A 20,342-nucleotide genomic window follows, 5' to 3' on the forward strand; every position below is an offset into this window, starting at 1 on the left:
AATTAAACTTAGTTTGTATATATTTATTCAGAAATCGTGAGATGCGGTCTGGTGTGATGTAGGTTAGGGATGGTTAGGGATGAAAACAGAAAAACATTTTCTTTATCGTGCCAACGTTTCGATCTTTATTGAAATCATCTTCAGGGCCTGGGATTTACAAACATTGTTTAAATTTAACAAATACATGTAGGATGTGGAAAAAAGTGAATTTATACAATGCAAAATATATTTTTTATATTCAATCAAAGTATTTCTACTCACTCAAAGTGTTTGTTTTCTGCGTAATTGTGCCATTCTTGCGTGTCGTGTTGAGAGTGTCTCACGATTTCTGAATAATTATCGATTATCGGTCACTAATCACCACACACGTTTGTATATATGTTTGTGTACATTAGTAGAAGAATTGAAAGGCAAAGATAGAATTTTGTATATATATATATATATATATATAACACACAAAGCCAAAGTTCCTCAGTTAGTAAGGTAGATGGAAGAATACATAAGAAAATGAATGAAGTGAATGTTTTGTTTTTTCCTTCCAATTGGCCATATCCCTGATCATGTATATAGTAATAGTAAATAAGTAAGCTATTAACACATTAACTTCCTTTTTGATGTTTTTAAAGTGATGACTGTTGATGTTGTTTTTTTTGCTGCCGCGTAAATTTCAAATGGAGATTAGAACGGGAAAAAACTTCCGTGAAGTATAAAGAAACACACACACACACGCACACACACACACACATATATATATATNTGAGAGAGAGAGAGAAGAGAGAGAGAAAAGAGAGAGAGAGAAAGAGAGAGAGAGAGAGAGAGAGAGAGGGAGAAAGAAATAGAGTGAGTGAGCAAGAAGTGGAGGGAAGGAGGGAGAAAAAGATAAAATGAAAGAGAGAGAGAGAGGAGAGAGAGAGGGGGGAGAGAGATGGAGAGATAGAGAGAGAGAGAGAGAGAGCGAGAGAGAGAGTGAGAGAGAGGGAGGGAGTGAGAGAGTGAGAGAGAGAGAGAGAGGGTGAGAGAAAGGGAGGGAGTGAGAGAGTGAGAGAGAGATAGAGATAGAGAGAGAGAGGGAGAAAATAGTGTAAATTATTTTACAACATACTTATAATTACAATTAATTAAGGTTTTTAGTTGAGATGAAAAAAAGTCAAAGGCACGAGCGGGATTCGAACCCACGATCTTCGGCTAGATACGCCGCTGCTCTACCCTTGAGCTATAGTGACCTCGATCCACTCGGACATCAACTTCCCATTTCAACCCCACCTTATGAGTTTTCCCTCCTTTTTGCCATTTTTCAAAAACACAACTAAAAACCATAATTAATTGTAATGTATGAATTGGTCAAGCGGACCACGAAATTAGTGAATTTAACATACTAATAATATTTACTTCGTCATTTTTAGCGTGCTTACCATTTTTGTTATTACTACCATTATTCTTTTATTTATCCAGTGCTTTCACTACATTATTTTCATCATTTTATTTTATCTCATTTTGCTTTGAAAATTATCTTGACTAATTTCTCCGCAGTAACGATAATAATGTGGGCTAGATAGAAAATTTCAATTTCATCAATTTTTTTTTAATCAACATTTTATTGTATACTTCAATTTTCCCAAATACATAAATCTTGTAATTTCTTGCAAAGCAATCAATTGATAAAATTCCAAGAATTATAATATAATTGCACTCTGACTTATATATTAAATGGAAATATAAATAATTTTTAAAGTAATAAATGGTAATGAATGAAAAATCTGATAAGGTGTCAGTTTTTAGCAGGAGTATCGCTCGACAAGAAATGAATTTATTCGTTTTAATAGAATTTGGATATGCTGTCAAAGAGAATCGACCACCCCTTACCGCTTACCATCTCTTATTAAAGGAGTACGGAAAATATTTTGAGAGCAGGGTGAAAGAAGCTAACGGTAAACATAAGACCGTCTTCGGCCGTCGTGGCCGATAAAGTGGCAGAGTGCGGCAAAGGGGTTCCGCCGGCTATAAAAAAGGGTTTTATTGCCTCATCGGCTTTTATTAACACCCTTCTGCCGGCTTTTGGCCCTCGTCTTCACCGGCAGTTATGCCATCAATTCGGCTTTCCCAAATCGTAAAAACGCTCAGATTATTCTTCACAGTGATGGCGTTTCCGGGAAAAGCACGGCCGTCGTGAATTGAAAACCGCATCGGTGTCGTACTCGACTTGCCTTTTATCATCGGAATAGTTAAAAACGTTCAGCCCCCGCTTATCTCGACTTCCTTCAATTTTATCTACCAGTTGAACAAGAAACACGGGAAATGACGAATATACCATTGTCGGTAAAGAACAAAGAAATCTTCAATTATCAGTTTCTCTCATCATACTGTTTTCTGTTTATAAAATGTATTCACCATTTAAATCAGAATTAAAAAATATAAAATGAAAAAATTCGCCATAAACATTATGATACCTATAAATCAGCAATAAAATTATATTAATATTATTTGTTATGTATTAACACAACTATAAATATTCGAGAAATGTATTCAGCAAGAGGTCAACTACGAAGAGCGTGTTGCCTCCTTTATCGGTAATTTCGTGATAATTTTGTTAGATTCTTGTTTATGCGATCAACAAGTTAAATTTAAAAAGTAATGTATAAATTTAATGAAATTAAAAAAAAAAAGGTATTTTGTATCATGCTACATCGTGGTTGTTGAAATTGTAATATCGCCATTGTCAGTCAAATATTTGCTGAAAATGAACAAATGTCAAATGTTTTGTAATTTGAATCAGTGTGGAAAAAAATGTTTATTTCAGGCTTAACTTAATCCGTTTTCAGCACCATTTTGAAGATGAAATACCACACATCCTATTGATATTATGACTTGGACTCTTGTGTACCAAGCTCAAGATGCCAAGGGCGCTGATCTCAGCATATTTATTCAATTTTATCCTAAATTTGATTTACATACTTATTCTAAGGCCTAGTAAGCACTGAGATTCTCTGAGTCGACTCTTTGAATCTCCGGAGAGTCACGGCTGCGTCTAGCCTGAGTCCGGGCTGCCCCGACTCATTGTTGCTATGAATCTGGTGTGTGGCGGGCTAGAATTTTCGGACTCTTGAATCCCATCCGATGTGGGATTCTTTGATTCAATGTCGCGCAAAATTTGCCAGTGCGGTCGTGAATCGGAACAAGCGCTCTTGCTTCATTTGTTTAGTTTACGTTGTAGTGAGTGTTTCTGAAATAAAAAAAAAATGTCTGAACCCTGCGCCACCATTTAATGTCAACGTGTCCAAAAGATTCCCGCCGTGAAATATTTGTCGAACCTACTATTTTTTTTTTTTTTTTTTTGGCGTTTTTTAATGCACCTTCGATTGGATTCACTACGTTCAATGCAAAAAAAGAGCAAGGGAAATTCCTGAGAGAGCTATTTCCTCCGTCATTTCCTCCGTCATTTTCGCAGGCACTGATGAATGTGAACTGAATCTTGGTCTGGACACGGTTCTTTGTCGCGGAGCAGAGTCGGGGCTGCATCGCAACAATGAATCTACGCAACCCTGACTCTTCCCCGAATCATGAATCTATTCTAAGAATCTCAGTGCGTACTAGGCTTAAGGGCCACCACACCAGACAAATCTATCGGCTGAGAGTTTACTCTGGTTGAGCATTAGGTCCACTAAACTGTTTGGTTAACTGGCGGTGTGCAATCTGTCCAATACAATCTTCAATGTCCACTGTCCAAGCCAATGTTTATGCTTGCTCAAAGCTGCAATGGACAGTCTTATTATCTGTGTATTATAATTGTCGGTTAACTTGCGCCCAAGAAGCCACTTTGTCTGGTAATCCCAGGCAAATCCCAATTAACATAACAAGTTGATTTGAGGGCTGGCGGTGTCTGCAACGTTTACTCATCACTGTAACGTAAAGTTCCAGGGTCCGAATGCAACAGTCCTCCATTTGAATCCAGTATGCTTACAAACAGGCTTTTTTTCAAAACCAACAGATCTCGAGGGTACAAATAACTATTTATTTAGAAATCGATTAACGGTCACTAATCACCGGTACATATAACCAAGAAAACTAATTTCATATCAATCATCGAGTGGATAGTCAGCAAAGTACATTATACTGAATAAACACTCTGCTGATTGTTGGCCCACTTTGAGGTTGGAAGGAAATTGGGCAGCATATAACAATTGGTTATTAGGGCAGGTATCAACAAATTAGAATCACTTGGATGAGCACACTCAAATAAAATTTAATGCAAAGGAAGTGCCTAACTAAACAGTCAACTACCAGAAAATCTGTACAGTGGGTCTAATAAATAAGTTTTATTGTTAAATTTTTTTGTATGTCTGCAGGTTGACGAACCTGTAATTTTGATTGTCACCAATTATCTTTTCTATCTGTCCTCGCCGTATTGGTCTGTCAGTCATTTTGGCAATTCGTCATCAGTGTGTTTGATTGTACATTTCGGATGGTGGACTAAACACCACACATTAAAAAAAACTCAAATTTTTATATTACACAAGATCCCAAAATAACTAACACCGTAAAAAAAGCCTACCAAATGACAAAAATGAAAGTTATAACAGAAAAGCTTAATTCGTATGCAATATATAAAAATTGAAACGTAATGAAATTTGTCTTTTAAATTCTTCATACCCCTCTCGGATATTTTAACTTATTTACATGTTTATTTGAACCGCAAATCTTTTACGACTTTATCTTGATCAAAACACAATGGCTAGATGAACGAGTAGATGAACCGTACCCTGGCTTTTCTTAGAGCATGCTTCGTTTAATTTTTTTAACCTTTTGATGTATGTATGAAATACTGACAAACCGAGTATCACCATTGCTTATGTAGAGCAAGTATGCATTTCTTCTGTAATATTTATCTTTGTAATTTTATTAATTGATTTTGAATTTTCCTTTCTAAGTTTTTGGTCACCATACTAAGGCTCCATATAAGAGCAGAGGTTTAATCGACACTGCATTTTCCTAGTAGGCTATTATTCTATGTATATGGTATTTTTACTAAAAATCTTTGGTCCACTTTTGTTATAGGTTTTGTTTTGCTTTTCTATATGAATTTTCAAAGAAAGCGTTTGATCTGGTGTTATTCCCGAACGAAATTTATATTTTTTAAAGTGGGTAGTTTTAGGCTAAGGGTCCTTTTCTTTGTGAAAGTATTAGTGAGGTTATATTTGGGTTTATACCCATTTCTTACACCATTTTCTTCTAAATTAATAACATTTGAGATGAAACTGTTTCATCATAATTGCCTCTTATTTTTACTACCAATGATAATATAGTTAGCGTTTAGGCCACCAACAACCACACGCGGAGCGCATATTAAATCTCCTGGGAGGCATTTGTCGTGATATTGTTTTCATTGATGGATCCTCCAATTCGGCTTATTTTTCCGTTTTTAACATTTATATCCAGATAAAACTCAAAATGTCTGTACTTTTTCCCTTGCAGCTGACTCAATTGACTCATGTGAATCGTTACAAAGCACATTTCACGTCCATGCAGTATAGCTATTACTTTTCCTCCATAGCATGACTGAGTTGCTCTACCAATGTATGCCAGTGTTCTTGGATTTGCCTGTCTGGAATGTGGGAGGGTATTTGGGAAGATGATCTTTTTATCTATTGTGTTCCAGTTTCTTTTCTGTAAGAAGGATGGTAGGTTTAGGGTGTCTAATAAATAGGAACTGCTTTTGTTTTTCTACATATCTTTCAAATATGCGCTAATTCACAACTGGACCTAAAAATACTGGTTAAAATGCATGGGAAAAATTTTATCTAAAAATCTGTAAGAAGGACGAAAAATTCCGAACAAATAAAACTGAAATGTTTAAACAATTCCAAAGAAGCAGAATGCAGTTCTTTTCGGAATTTAAATTAAAGATTTTAATATAAATTAAAAAAATAAAATAATTTAATGAACATTGAGTAAGGAATTTTGGAGGAAATAACGAACATCGAAAACCCGACAGTGTAAAAGGACCAAGAAAGTCATCCAGTGTTCAACACGTGTTTAATCACTCGCAGACAATATTGGGAAAAATCTGTCAATTCAATCAATGCTGCTGCCTAGTCATAGCTGGAAATGATTATTTGTTTTTATGCTAAAAATCCACCGCCGCCAGTGGCGAACCCATCAGGATAGCCGAAGTGTCAAATAAATTAGGAATATTCAAACAAACCTACTAGGGTGTATAAAAAAACAGTCGTTTTAATTGCTTGTTGATTGTAAGAGGTCAATATTAAAATTTATGTGCTAAATTGGCCGTGACCTTTAAAGAACGGATCCCGACCGAGGACGGCCAATGTTAAGGATTAAAATTTTTCCTACTGATTTGCTGAGCGCGTAAATAAAAAATTACCCTTGACGCTATTTACGCAACTTTTATAAGTGCATACTAACATATAGAATCCCTTATTTTTCTAATCGGATGAAAATCAAATCTTATGACAATAGCATATTTTAAACAATGTCTCAATATTATTATTCAACAAATGGTCACCCACACACAAACAGAGAGAGAGAGAGAGAGAGAGAGAGAGAGAGAGAGAGAGAGAGAGAGAGAGAGAGAGAGTGAGAGGGTGAGGGGGGAAACAAAGAAACAAAGAGACACAGGATAAGTGACTGAAGAAATATGCAGGTAGAAAATAAGTGTGAGAGGAGACATAATAAAAGGGTGAGAGTAAATAATAAAGTTTGCATGTACGAGAGAGAAAGAGAGAGAGAGAGTGAGAAAGGGGGATGATGATGTTCATGATGATGATGAACGCTTATTTATCAATCGCACAAGATTTGATAGCAAGGACTGTTACATCTAATGTCAACGGTTACTAATTTTACTCTACTTATAATTTATTAAACGTGTGGTGATCAGTGACCGTTAATCGATATTTGTTTAGAAATCGTGAGATGCGGTCTGGTGTGATGTAGGTATCAGAAAAACGTTTTTTTTATTGTGCCAACGTTTCTATCTTTATTGAGCCCTGAAGATGATCTCAATAAAGATCGAAACGTTGGCCCGATAAAGAAAATGTTTTTCTGAAACCTACATCACACGAGACCGCATCTCACGATTTCTAAATAAATTTATTAAACACTAATTACTTCGAATAACCTTATTTTTGTGGTCAATATGTCCCATCTATTCGTTTTACATGGAACTACGTATGTATTTACTTAAAATTGCTTATTGCAATAAATATTCTAATTTACATAATAATTGGCCAATTAAAAAGGAAATAACTAATAAATTCACTAGTTTTCGTGGTCCGCTTGACCGATTAATATCTTTTAATTAATTAAGGTTTATAGTTGAGATAAAAAAGTCAGTGTCACAAACGGGATTCGAACCCACGACCTTCGGCTACATACGCCGCTGCTCTACCACTTGAGCTATCGTGACTTCGATCCACTCGGATACCAACTTCCCTACTAACCATTTTTTGTCTCTTTATGGGTTCGAATCCCGCTTATGACACTGACTTTTTTATCTGAACTAAAAACCTTAATCAATTGAAAGATTACTAATAAAATTAAATAAGTGAACAAAAATACCTTTCATTAAAATGCAGTACAAATCATGAATTATAAACTGCCAACATAAATCTAGAAATAAAACTTCTCACTAAATAGTAATATAAAAAGCTAATAACAAGAGAAAACAACAAAAGAAGTTAAATTTAAAACATCAATCATAACTAGATAAGAGATGATTTTTAAGATTATTCTGTAAATCTTTGATAATTTTACCTCGTTTTATGTTGAACGGGTTCTCGAAAATGTTATTGCACCTTTTACTGAGAATGACCTAATGAGAGAGAGAGAGAGAGAGAGAGAGAGAGAGAGAGAGAGGGAGAGAGAGAGAGAGAGAGAGAGAGAGAGAGAGAGAGAGAGAGTGAGAATGGGGGAGGGAGAGAGACAAAGCATTGATGAGTATATTTCCATTTGAAATAGTTAAGCCCCTATTCGTCACGCTTTCTGGATAATCGTTGCAAGATCTTTAGATAAATTAGACCTTTTTGATTCTTTCTAGAATTAGTTCAAACATTTTTCATTCATGAGAACTAGACAGAAATGTTTTATTTTTGTTTAGCTCTCATGAATCGAAAATTTGAACTAATTCTAGAAAGAACCGAAGTTCAACCAACCCTTTGTATTACCTTTCTATATGTAATTTGTTACTAGAACTAGATTGATGAGTTTGCGGAGTTGCTTTAATTTACCTTGTAAATTTCATAATTATTCGACTTTGCTAATGGAAAAAGGCTCTTTTTCTATTGGTATTTCTATTTAGAACGCGTTTTATATATTTAGTGTTTTATTTTTTACCTTTTATCTATTTCTCCGAGTTAAAACTAGGAATTTAACAATTCATCTTGGATTTTCTTTTGAAAAAGTCATTTGTTTAAAATATCCTTGCAGTTAAAAGAAATTTTCTTGTTGTCTATATTTTTTTATGATTAGAATTGACTCTTATTATTCTTGTATCTCCTCGCTAACAAGTTTTCACATCACAGTGCAGTGTCATACGTAATGTAAACAACCACTGCTGAGCTCAACCTGTAATATTTCATTTTCCATTAGTTCAACTGCGTTTTACTGTAGAAAGGGAACAAGGGCTTCCATATTTGACTCCATATTTTCACCAAACAAGCCAAAATGAATATTGTAGATAATATGTAGATTATAAAATAAAATTATGTGTCTATCAGTAATGTTTCAAAAAATCAAAACATACTAAACAAATTATTCTTTTTATGTAAGGTTTTGGTTGAGATAAAAAAGTGTCACGAGCGGGAATCCGATTTATCTCAACCAAGACCTTACATAAAAAGAATAATTAATTGAAAAAATTAACATGGACAATTGACCACTAAAACGTAAATGGATTATTATACTAAACAAAGCGGAAACAACTCAATGAAACAAAATCACTCCAATTTCATGAAGAATTTAAAAATTTTTTACAATGAGGGTCTTTGAAAAATGTACACGGGATAAATAGTCGAGCGTTACTTCATCATTCATCCCGTCAATCTCGTTTTGTACATTATTAAATCCCCTTCCAATTCTTTAAGATCACAGTCATCTAAGCCAATGTTATACCGTTCCAAGAGCAAATTACTGGCCCGCTCGTAAATTACCAGCTGGCCACTATTTTTACAAAGTCTTATATCCAATTAGCCGTTGTACTCTCGTGGGACAACCCTTTGAACCCTTTCTTTTTATACGTATAGAACGATAAATAAAAAGTCAATTTAGATAAAAGTAATTTGACCACTTTAATCTACATCAAAAAATCAATGGAGTGAAGGAATATATAACGTATACAATATTTTTGCTTTAAATTAATTATTAATTATATAAATTAATAATATAAAAGTTTATTTTATATTCAACTTACTATTTATTTAATTTTTTGTTAAATCAATTTTCAGTACATATTAATAAATTCAAACATGCTACATTTGTGTACGATGATGGCTGGAAGGGCATAGAGGAATTTGGCTCTGCAGTGCACCTGGAAGGAGACAAGAGAGGTTTTCCTTCCTAATACGGCCAGCATTCATACAGCTGAATTAACAGCCGTATCATTTGCGCTGAGCGAGTTATACAATCTTCCTGAAAAGTTTGTTAACTTCATGGACTCGCTCACTGCAATCTCACCGATCCGAACTAAATTATCCATGGACCAATTGATCCAGGATGAAAAAGTAATCACACTGAAAGAAAAGAATCGTGAGATCAGCATGGCATTGATGATAATAAAGTGTTAATCAAGCTGCCAAGAAAGCTGCAACCCTCCACATGAGCGAGAAATTTCAATTATCCCAGCAGAAATAAAACAAGAGACGAAAAGAATAAGTTGTGATAATTGTCAAACTTACTGAATGATTGAGATAAAAAAGCTGAATGATATAAAACTTACGGTGACATCGTGGGCCATGGATAATCTTAAAAATAATTAGAATAGTGTTTCTCAGCCTGAGGATTGGCCATACTCGATTAAACCACGGCACATACTTATCAGTAAAAGACTAAAGCAATCCGCCCATGTGGAGAAATAGTCACGACAAAATGTATTATATCTGCTCCTACTGCAAGAATACCGGAAAAAGACATCTTTCGGCGACAGGAAAATATTAGGCCATAACAGCGACTGCGGGGAAAAATTTTTGAGTTTGGATTGTACTTGATCAGACCTTATCTTGGAAACTTTATTCTTACTTACCTTGTTCTCATTAGTACCCGTAAACTCGTAGTTTCTCTCCCGCACTTTGATTATGGATGTGTAGTGTACGGTGTAGGCAACTAGGGGTTAGGCATTTTTTGCAACAACGTGAATGTGTATACGTAGAAATGTATGTAATATCGAATTGCGACCATATAGCCACGTGCGGAAGGGTTAAGCATAATTGACAGCAAGGAATATTATCTACTAAACATTTACTGTATACATAATATATAATTTAGTAGTGATAACTAAAAAGCTCGACATTAAGAATATGTGAGGAGCCGGCAATGATAATAATTAATGAAATTATTTTAAAAAAAAGAGGTGATTAAAACACTTTCATTTATCTTGATAAGCTAGCATTAGTCTAATCTCACCTACTTACGACTAAGTTGATTTAAGAGGCTAACAATATTTGCACTGGCTATCATTAAATCATTGTATCGATTTATCCACTTTTGAACATTCGTGTGTAACTGGCCGAAGTTGTTTTTCTGTATGATTGGTGTGTTTTCGAAGCGGGGATTGATCATCAACCGGTGAACCCTAAATTTCCGTAGCAGTTAATCTTTTTAACCGCGCGGCGTGTCGAACTCAATTTTCCCATTCAGTTTTTACTTAAATGGAGAACTGAATGATGCTACGAACGAACAATGCGAATAATACATGGTTCTGTTCTATATTTATCTGTTTTATCTGTCTTTCTATATATATCTCTCTATCTTCTCCCGTATATCTCACAATCACTCCTGTTGTTCTCCCTCTTTTTCTATTTTTATATATTTGTATTTTTATTGTACGGTGGACAAGGATAATATGAATGTGTAAACGTAGACATGCAGGAAAAAAACAGAGATTCTATACAGGATGTCCTTTTCAGATGTTCCAGCTGAATTTCTCTTAAACCCATGTCGCTATAAAAAAAATCTTTAATATTTTTAGACTAGTATCAAATTTTTACATTTCATTGGAGAAAAATTAAACAGGGTTCCTCCTCAGGGATCAGTTCAACTTCAAAATTTCAAATACGACCTTATAAATTCTAACACATCATTTTAAAGGATTTCTTACGCTGAAAACAATGACGCAATCGGATTTTAAATTGGTGAAAAAATGACAAAGTTATGACAAAAAGTTTGCCTATATTGTTTACATTCTGTCATTGTTTGTCAAACTAGCATTATGAGAGCAATTCTTAATTCCTGGAAGAAATACATTTTACAATAGTACCTATTCGTTACATTCAGTGTTCCATTCCAAAAGAACCGAAGAACACATTTTTCCGAGTTGATAGTACGACTGCTTTATTATAGTGGTCGTATTGCGCGTCGTGCAGTTCAGTTTTACTCCCAGAAATTTCCTGATCACCCCAGTCTAAACAGAAAAAAAGTTTATTCGTGTTCAATATGAGGAGCTCCGGCTCTGCTGTTGTTCCACCACCAATATATATAAAGTTGAACGTTTATGGGCCGACAAGCAGCTGAGGTCATCGCCGGCCCTCCGCGTGTATTCCTTCTATTTCCTGTCTTTCTCGCGTATTTTATATTGAACTGTCCATCACCAATAAACTCGGCATTCAACGAGGAGCTGAATATTTTACAGTTTGTTCGGGAAAATCCGAATTCCTCTCTCCACAATGACGGAAGGGTGTTAGGTTTAAAAAAAAAAAATTAGAAATATGACATACGTCTAACGTTCCTTGCACAAATGTTGATTTGGGAAGACGAATAAAACATTTCCATACGTCCTATGGACTGATGAATCCAAGTTCACCTCTAATGGGATACTAAACCGTTGGAATTTTTGAACGTGGACAGAGAAAAATCCAAGAATTTTGTACAGTATAAACGTTTGGTGGGGGAATAAGTTCATTGGGCCTTATTTAATAAAATAATTTAATGATTCTCAATTCGTCCATTTTTTGAGGGAGGTTTTACCAACACTGTTCGATGATGGTCCTCTGCAACAACGATGGTGGATGCCCTGCACACAATTCTTTGCAGGTGAGGCGTTATTTGAATAGTCTCTCCCAGGATGGGTGGATAGGACTTCATGGCCCGTCTGTTGGCCTCCTCGGTCACCCGATTTGAGTCCACGTGGCGATTTTCACTGGGGCCATTTCAAAAACAACGTTTTACCAATAATAATCCAGCAATCTCAGTTGAAGAACTGTGGGAAAGGATGGAAAGTTTGTCAATCCATCTCCCATTATTCTATCGCTCTGACCACCAGTGAAGAGTCGTTAAATAGGGCAAATCTTTGTATCTTTACGCAAGGCAGTTCGAACATGAAATATGATTAATAAATAGCAAACCAAATGGATGTTTTTTTTCTTCAAACTTTTTGCCAATAACTTTGTAATTTTTGGACCAATTTAAAATCCGATTGCATCATTGTTTTAAGAGTAAAATTCCTTTAAAATAATGTCTATGGATGTATAGGGTCGTTTTTGAAATTTTAAAGTTGAACTGGGCCTCTAGTGTACTCTACATAATTTTTTCCCCTCAAAAAAATAAAGATGTAAAACTTGACGAAATATATTAAATACGCAGTATTTGTCTTTTTGTTCATTGATTCAAGAGAAATTTAGCCGAGGCATCTAACAAATACTTCCCTGAACATGCAAATGATTTTTTGAAGAAATAATTTTATTGATGGCCCAAACTGTTATTCTATGAGGTTAAACATAACATTAGGTACCCACAATCCTTAATTATTGCTAATACTTTATTTTTCCTTTTAATATAATTTGGACCTGTTATTTGACAAATCATAAGTTCAAGTCCCCAGAGCGTCCCGTCTATGTCCTTTCGCAAAAAGAGCCCAAATCAAGCCTTTTTGTCCACGGGTTTCCACTTTTAGCCGCCCTTGGGCTTCGTGCGAACTTCTAAACTCAAGCAAACCTAGTTGGTCAGCAATGTCTAATGGCACACGATAGGACGTGAATTGAAAGGTTCGCCTTGGACTTCACAACTATGAAACTCTCCCTCCGAGCATGATCAAGTTATCTTAGTTCTTCGTATGTTATAAACGTTGAAATAAAATTAATTGAACAATTAGAGAAGCTAAAAACTTCCCCACCACCATTGTTGTTAAAAATACATGAAATATTTAATTATTTTACTATAATTTTAGCTAATTTAAATTTAATTATATCTACGAATTTAAAATTGTCTAATTAAAAATTGTTTAGTGTAAATTGATAATACAAAATCGTTTTAAATATAAATACAAAACATTTGACATTAACAACTGTACATCCAGTAATCAAACATTTTAATTATTAATTTCACCTACTAGCACCTTCTTCAGTATATTCATTTTAAAACGAGATTATCTGGTCTAAATTTATTTTATTATACTATTGGTCTGGTATGAACAATTTACTTAATAAATAAATGCATGTACACAAATATTTTAGGACTTATTTATCTTATTATTGGCTAATTGGCACAAAGTACTTTTTTAAATTATTTGTTATAAATAAATAATCCTCTGGTAAAAATCTCTCTTTCATCTTCTTCTTGCATTTCTGAGCATCATTCTCGTCATTTATCCCTTTGTTTGACGCTCTTAGTTCCACACTTTCATTATTTATCTTCATAAATTTTTCAATATCGACTTTTCTTTCCCATTCACTCACTCACTCTCACTATTTTCTCTATCTCAGTGTCTCTCCATCCATCCATCCCACTCGCTCTCTCTCTTTCTCTCTCTCTCTATCTATCTATCTATCTATCTATCTATCTGTCTATCTATCTATCTGTCTATCTATTCAATCTCTTTCTCTCTCTTTCTGTCCCTTCTCTTTCTTTTAACTTTCGCTATTTCTATTTCTCATATTATCTCATCTTTCTGTTTGAGAATTTGACTCTCGCTCTCTCTCTCTCTCCCTCTCACTCTCTATATCTATCTATCTATCTGTCTATCTATCTATCTATCTATCTATCTGTCTGTCTGTCTGTCTATCTATCTATCTATCTATCTATCTATCTATCTGTCTGTCTGTCTGTCTGTCTGTCTGTCTGTCTGTCTATATATCTATCTATCTATCTATCTATCTATCTATCTATCTATCTATCTATCTATCTATCTATCTCTTTCTCTCCCTTCTCTTCTTTCAACTTTCTCTATTTCTATTTTTCATATTATCTCATTTTTCTATCTGAGACTTTGACTCTCTCTCTCACTCACTCTCTATATTTCTCTATCTATCTGACTATCTATCTCTATCTATCTATTCATTCAATATCTTTCCCTCTCTTTCTGTCCCTTCTCTTTCTTTTAACTTTCGCTATTTCTATTTCTTACATTATCTCATCTTTCTATCTGAGACTTTGACTCTCTCTCTCTCTCTCTCTCTCTCTCTCTCTCTCTCTCTCTCTATCTATCTATCTATCTATCTATCTATCTATCTATCTATCTATCTATCTATCTATCTATCTATCTTTCAAGGGCGTTTTCTGCCTAAATTGGCGAGATTATTTAAAGAAAACAATATTCATTCAATCAATTAGCTTTTTTTTTTTTCAAAATGAACTAAAATTTTCTTTGTTGCTACTCCATATTACTCTTTGTTTCTATTTATCCATATATTTATTTATCTGTTTATTAATATACATACTGACATTTTCAACCTGTTAACTTACCTATCAACATATTTCATGAATTACTTTTTCTCAATTGCCTAAAGTTTAATTGGTTTCATGGTTGTACACATCGTTTCTCTCTCCTTCTATCTGTCTATGTATTTATTTATCTTACTGTCTATATACATCCTGTTTAAATTATTTGTTTCTATTTTCTGCATAACGTTTTTTAGGTTAGTTGATAATGTATCTCACCCTCTCTCTCTTTCTCTCTCTCTCTTTCTTTCTCTCTCTCTCTCTCTCTCTCTCTCTCCCTCTTTCACTCTCTATCTCTATCTCTCTCATTCTCTTTATTTCTTATTCTCTTAATTCTTTCTCTCGCTCTCTATTTGTTTATATATATCAGTTGATATGTATATATCATTATCAATCAACTATTTTTTTCACCCTTTTTCTAATGGCAAAACTGAATTGTATAGTTTCTTATTAACAACGGCCCAAAGTTATATATTTGTTAAAACAATACAGGGTTTTCGTTCTACGTTTCGGGCCCAACTGAGCGGAAGCAATCGTTCCCGTGATTGTAAGACTGCGCTGGGTGATTTATTGCATCCAATAAATGTTTTGATGGCCTGTAGAAGGTCGTTTTCATCAAGCCAGGACCAAGTTATTAACGCACAGGCTAACACGAGCATTCCTCACAGACAAGAATTCTTTATGGAATTTTCATCAAAGTTTTCAATTTTAGCATTAGTTTTTTCTTTATTTTTAGATAGGATCATCGACCTTGTGTCTAGACTGCATCATGAGGTCAATTGGTATCAAGTCTTTTAATAGTCAGTAAGAGGGAAGAAACAGTTTTATAACGCCTCCGTCGTCGTTTCGTTAAACGGCGTAACTCGCCGCAGTATTTTTTTTTTCTGAGACATTTCTGAATTTTTGAATATCCACTGAGAAAAAAATAGAAGTTTTGCGTGTTTTGGATTAAGGTCAATTATAAATTAAAGCAGCGAAAATACGATTAGTGTCGTCAGATGGAACATTCCATTAAATTCGTGCGCAGCCCTCTCGCCATTATAAAGGGGCATTTGTATTCGAAACGCATGAAAACTAATAAGTTAAAAGACCGGGCTCGATCCGGTTCAGACCGCTTGGTAAAGAAATTTATATTGAACGGTTCTAAAATGCTATAAAAGAATTGTTAATTAAACGGGGCAAACGGAAAAACGCCCTTGGGCAGAAAGGCAAATAAATTAATACGAGGTTTAGGACCGACGTTAAGTTAATCAACCCTCCAAGAACTTCGCTCCTAAGTTTACACGCGGCTCAAGAAAAATCGGAAGCTCAACAAAACTCGGACGAGCTTAAAATTGTTAGCGAAACAAACATTAGAAGGGTTAAAACAAACTCCTTCACAAGTATCAGCATGGACAAATACTTAAAAACAGTAATAAACTAATAACTAATCCGATTGTTATCGGTGTGTAACTTTATAATGAAATTATCACATAAATTATACTTTAGATAGATATAATCGTTTTATAAACTAACAATTATGAAACACCAGCATCCATAAATGCTAAATTTCTTGAAATTATATTCATATTATATATAATTGAAATTAATTTGAGTGAATGTATTTAGTAGCGCGAACGTTACAGTATGTTTGGGTATGTTTGTAATGAAATATCGAGTACCCACAAACACACCGATATAGTCTAAGTTATTTGGTGTTTTATCTATTTGCAGTGTAATTAGTGGGTTCGTCAATGGTATATCAAAAACCCTGAAGAACACGAAACTGTTTGAACGTATTTATTTGCGAGAATGGTTAAGTGTGTACGGCCACACGGTCTATTTGAAATATCGCGTACCCTGTCGAACCAATCAAGTTAGCTTAAGACGGTGAATACATGATTATTACTGTAGAAATGTTTGGTGATTAGTGACCGTTAGTCGATGATTATTCGGAGATCATGAGATGCGGTCTGGTGTGACGTAGGTTTTAGAAAAATACGTTTCGATCTTTAATGAGATCATCTTCAGATTGCAGTCTCAACACGACAGACAAGAATGGCAGAATTACGCAGAAAACAAACACTTTGAGCCCTGAAGATGATCTCAATAAAGATCGAAATTCACTAGTTTCGTGGTCCGCTTGACCTATTAATATATTACAATATTAATTAAGCTTTTCAGTTGAAATAAAAAAGTCAATGGCACGAGCGGGATCATCTCCGAATAATCATTAGTACTGTATGTGAATATATTTATTTACGTGAATGAATATTTCAATTTTTCAGGACGTAAATGTAGAAATCGCCTTCTCCAGCTTTCAACTGCAGGTTTCGACTGTACAATATTTTAGCGTAGTTGGAAGGAGTGCGGTTCAGCAGTATTTCGAGAACTCTTGAAACCCGCGAAACTTTGGTTAGATAATCTTTTAAATAGCATGAATATATATTTTAGTTGACTTAGCATGTTTTAATCACGTTTTTAATCAGGTTAAATATCAAATATAGGGATAAGGGAAAAATTACTAGATAGATAAAACGGAAAATAAGCCAAGCTGCTACCCGGCCGAAAACGATCATTTTTGCTTTTTTTCCCATTTACGGTAAAGAATTAGTAAAAATATTACAAATTGTTAGCGAAACTAAACATCATACGAAGAACACATGAACACGTTTTTCTTAGTGTTCTTATTAAAGAAACATGTAAAATTATTAAAAAATAAACAGTCAAAAATTTGTTGAAAATTATACTGCCTATATTTACATCAGTGAAAGGCCAGAAGTTATTTTTAAATACTTGCACCTTGTCCAAATAAATCCACAGTGTACCTACCAACAACAAGCTAAATAATTATTTTAAAAATAAAATCACCTAAAGTAGAAAAATTCCGATGTACAAATTGTTTTAAAATTGTGTCAATTAAATTATTTCTTAAATTATATTCTTCCTGTCCTATTTCTTTTAACAAATAGGTTAAAATCAATTACGAAGGATCCGGTAATAGAGTGATTAAATGAATTTAATTGACACATTAAGAATTAATACCATCCGAATAAGTTGAGTTTTCATATTATCTACTAATAACGTTTTTTAAATTATAATAAACTCATAATTTAGGATGTGGTCAAACAGTTAATCAATACTAAATTTATAACGTCTAATTTAACTTTCTAAAGATTATTTCAATTGTGAAAAATTGAACCAAATCAAATTTACAGTAACGTTTACACAGTTATTTCTGTATAAATACAAATAATAATACATCACTGTTTTATATTCACTCATTGTCGTAAATACAAACGCCCAGGTAATTTGATGTATTTTTTAAATTAAAATGAAAGCCTGGTAAACAACTTTTGCTTCAAATTAATTAAATATGTTTATATTTAAACTTCTAAAAATGTGTGGGCAGTGGTGAATACATTTAAAAATATCATGGTTTTCAATATGACAAGCATTGCAATAAGATTTTTCAATATTGCCAGATTTTTCAATAAAATATACTGTTATGAACACTTAAAACAGTAAACTATAACCTTTTATTTTAAAAATTAAATTTTAAAAATTAATTATTTCGTTACGCAATTTCAGCAACATTTTCAGCCAAATTTTTTAAACGTGCCCTTCTCCAACTTACCTATCTGTCCTAATAACCTTTTACTTTCCTACCCTAAGGAAGTTTGTTTCAAATATCATGAGCCCTATAACCCTCCTCCCCTTGATGGGATACATACTTGCAAAACTCCTACAACATCATTATCCTGACTATATTCCCATGAATTTATCCATGTTACGTTTCCGACATCTACATTTTACAGTTCAGCAATGCCAAAGCGTTGTTAAAGTTATCGCCTCCTCCTTTGAGAATAAGCAGTACTGTCCGGCGCTCTATTTCGACATTACGCAAACATTCGATTGTCTCTGGAATTCTGCGTAATCTGAAAGGTATAGAAGAAGCTACGTACTTGTGAGGTGACTTAATGTACGTTAAGTTGAGACCTGAAGTCCTACCTTGCCGGCCGTAACTTCTGAGTAACGTACGGTTCTTCATACTAACCCATCCACCCAGTCTGGGCAGGAATCCCTTCAAATTATCTTGTTGTTTCTATTCTTTTCTATATAGTATTTTCTACATACTGCTAATCTCCCTAATAGTCCCAATACATTCCTTTTCATAATTACAGACAATACTGCAACCCTTTACCTTCGTCCCTAGAGCACCTTACCGACCTTGATCCTTGCTAAAGAAGAGGAGAATAAACGGGTTCACTCTTGAAGAGTATCAAGCGTCTCACGTGAAATCCAAATACATATCTGAAACGTGAAGAAATTATTAAACGTTTCACACGTGTTTGTATCTCCCTCAACCTGATGACGAGTGTTTAATGCACGAAATCCACATCGTAAACAACAAATCTGTGGGTAGAATCATCATTTGTATAACATGAATCTACCAACTCATTCATTCTATTCACTATGGAATGTTAAAAACACTCCTCAATAACAAATGATCCACAACACCTTGCTCAAATAGACTTAAACATACTGTAAGAAATATATATAATAAAATATGGAGCTCAGCCAAAGCAGCGAACTCCTATAGAATCTAATCCTCCCAGTCCAAAAAACTTCGTCGCAATCTTATCTTTCAGACGACATCTCTTCTGATTCCCATGGTGTAAAATCCGTATATGACAAAGTCCACATCGCACTCACCGGTCGTCCAAAATCCCAATCCCTAAGTCCCACAGCTTCTTGATAGTCCTTAACGTCAACTAAAATTATGGTTGTCTCGTGATCTCAACTTAAGTGATAACCTGTGATAAATGAGTGCCTATACTTACATCAGAGTGCAACTATTGTGTGATTTCTCCGGGCGACTGTGCAAGTCATTAGTCACTACCATTGCATTTACTTGTTACAGTTCATTCAAATTCTAGTCGTAGGAGTTCATTAAAACAGATTTCTAGAAAACGTTAATTAGGAAATGTTTTTAAAAGAGAAATTTATATCTATGTATAGAAAATTCTAAATAAAAAATCAGGGACAAACCGATATCGAAAGAAATAAAAACAATCAGCTCCTTCAGCCAGGAAGTTAGGTTAGCATAAGGGGATCACGCGGGTTACATCTTCTCCATTTTATACTGTGTTAATTGAAACCATAATTATTAAAATCGTAAGTAAATATTTATTTTTGTTAACCGTGAAATTCCTTCTAAATATTTTAAAATGGTGAAATGGATACCAAAGGGTATTGCTAGTATTTGTCACGTTAGGCGTTTCTGGGTTCAAATCTCGGCCCGGCCCTTAGAATTTTAATTGATAATCATATATAAATGTATTGCAAAGTGGCTTGCCCTTCTTCCGCGACAACTAACGAGTAGTTTTACGTTAAGTCCTCCTCTATGGCAGGAATTAAAGACGATAGATTTCTCTAACGCTTTACAAAGAAACTGAATGATTTTATATTATTTTTTAAATATC

At 34.2% G+C, this 20,342-nt stretch overlaps 1 protein-coding gene and 1 non-coding gene across 5 annotated transcripts in view; one reads left to right on the plus strand and one right to left on the minus strand.

Annotated features, from left to right (window-relative positions):
* LOC106669294 (octopamine receptor beta-2R) overlaps positions 1-20,342 on the plus strand; it is a 293,096-nt gene that overhangs the window by 33,248 nt on the left and 239,506 nt on the right. The window lies entirely within an intron of this gene.
* Trnah-aug lies at positions 7,348-7,420 on the minus strand. Its single transcript has one exon. It is a non-coding gene; the product is annotated as a tRNA-His (tRNA).

The sequence above is a fragment of the Cimex lectularius genome, unplaced genomic scaffold (assembly GCF_000648675.2).
Source record: "Cimex lectularius strain Harlan isolate CLEC.00 unplaced genomic scaffold, Clec_2.1 scaffold35, whole genome shotgun sequence".
In the NCBI taxonomy this organism is placed as follows: Eukaryota; Metazoa; Arthropoda; class Insecta; order Hemiptera; family Cimicidae; genus Cimex; species Cimex lectularius.